A 1,893-nucleotide genomic window follows, 5' to 3' on the forward strand; every position below is an offset into this window, starting at 1 on the left:
GGGGCAGAGGAAGTTACGTTGAGCCCGTTCCCAGCTGGATTGCCTCTTCTCCGTCTCCTCAGTGAAAAGTTCTGTTCTTTCTTCTCGTAGGCTGACACAGTGAAGCGGAAAGTTCTTCCTGGTGGGAAAAGTTCAATTTCTCCTCCGACGTTCCCCCCCCCCCCCCGGCCCGGGGGGCGCTGACAGCCAATATGGGGGCACAGCAGACCACGGAGGAGAGGTGAGGCCGCCCGGCAGACTCTGCGACTCTCGGACACATATTAGAAGGAAGCTTCTTGTTTCCTGTACACGGGAGGCGGGATACGGGAGAGAATCATACGCTGTGTGATAGGAGCTGCTATGGGAAATGAACCCAAGACCCCAGCACTGCAACTTCGGCACTCCAGCTGTGCTGGGAGCCTGGGACTACAATTCCCATGAGGCATTGCAAGACTCTTAACAGCAACAGCCATGACTCCCGGAGGCAGAGGCATGATGGGCTTTGTGGTTTCAGCACAGCTGGAGGGCCGAGGCGGCATGGCGCTGCGCCGCGCTGGTCTGTAACGCCCTGTTTTTGTTTTGCGCAGCCCGTCGAATTTTTACACGTTGCCGGAAGATGTATTACTGGAAATTCTGGCCGCGGTCCCGGTTCTGGATCTGATCCATCGCTGCCGGCTGGTCTGTAGTCAGTGGAGGGACGTCATCGATTCTGCGACGCTGTCGAAGGTGAAATGCCAGCGCGAGGGCCACGTCCACAGAGACTGCCGGGCACACCCGAAAGACTGGAAGATCTTCTACTACCTGTCCAGCTGCAAGAGGAACCTTCTCCGAAATCCCTGTGCGCTGGGTGAGCGTTGTCATAGAGACCTTCTCAGCAACGTCGCCCGGAATAGATAGAGCTCTGCCTTCCATCATTACCTAGGTATCCTTCCAGGCAGTCACTTTGTCTAGGCTGAGATGATGTCATCGGTCTGCTGCAGGCAGCAAGAAGCATTTCCTCAGTCTCCCCTCCCCCAGTGATCAGTCTGCTGCAGGCAGCAAGAAGCATTTCCTCAGTCTCCCCTCCCCCAGTGATCAGACTGCTGCAGGCAGGAGGAAGCATTTCCTCAGTCTCCCCTCCCCCTGTGATCAGTCCGCTGCAGGCAGGAGGAAGCATTTCCTCAATCTCGCCTCCTCCAGTGATCAGTATGCTGCAGGCAGCAAGAAGAATTTCCTCAGTCTCCCCTCCCCCAGTGATCAGTCTGCTGCAGGCAGGAGGAAGCATTTCCTCAATCTCCCCTCCCGAGGCTGCAACATTGTAACGCAAGGTGAGGGGCTGTTCTGTTCATGGACTTTGCCCCCCTCTCCTTGCAAGGTGTTAATCTTAAAAAGTATTTGGTCTGGTCTGCTTATTGAGGGGGCACACACTCACGGCCTTCCCTTTCTGGCCACCCGGGCTGCATGCCAGGTTAAGGGTCTGGCTGAAATTTTAGGGGGAACCCCACATGTTTGTTTTTCCTGCATACGCGCTCTGTCACATTTCCTCCATGGCACTGCCCGGCAGCACCCCATGCCCTTTTTTCAACCATAGCTTGCCTATTAGTCTTGGAAAGGCCACCCATAGACTTCAATGGGGTTCAACACTTTAGTTTGAGTTTACAAACGTCCCCCCTGGGTGTGCCAAACGGAACCCGGGCCAATGTTGTCATCCCAACTAGGACCAGTAAAACCAGATGTTCTGTGTATAAGATCTGACCCCAGCAGACAAATCTTGCTTTGCATGCCAAAGGTTATGTGCCTACAGGCTTCTGATCCTGGGTGTCGAAATCGGCTCCCAATCAATCAATAATGTTCCTTTGACACACCAGAGATGTTCCTTTGAGATAACAGATGGAAGTGCAAAGGGGGAAGATCAGATACATTGTACTGAAGGTG

The 1,893-nt window shown here is 54.2% G+C and overlaps 1 pseudogene; it reads left to right on the forward strand.

Annotated features, from left to right (window-relative positions):
- The first annotated feature begins 191 nt into the window (after window positions 1-191).
- The window catches only part of LOC108796313, a 7,096-nt pseudogene continuing 5,394 nt past the window's right edge, over window positions 192-1,893 (forward strand).

This window comes from Nanorana parkeri, unplaced genomic scaffold (assembly GCF_000935625.1).
Source record: "Nanorana parkeri isolate BGI_ZX_2015 unplaced genomic scaffold, ASM93562v1 scaffold1091, whole genome shotgun sequence".
Lineage (NCBI taxonomy): Eukaryota > Metazoa > Chordata > Amphibia > Anura > Dicroglossidae > Nanorana > Nanorana parkeri.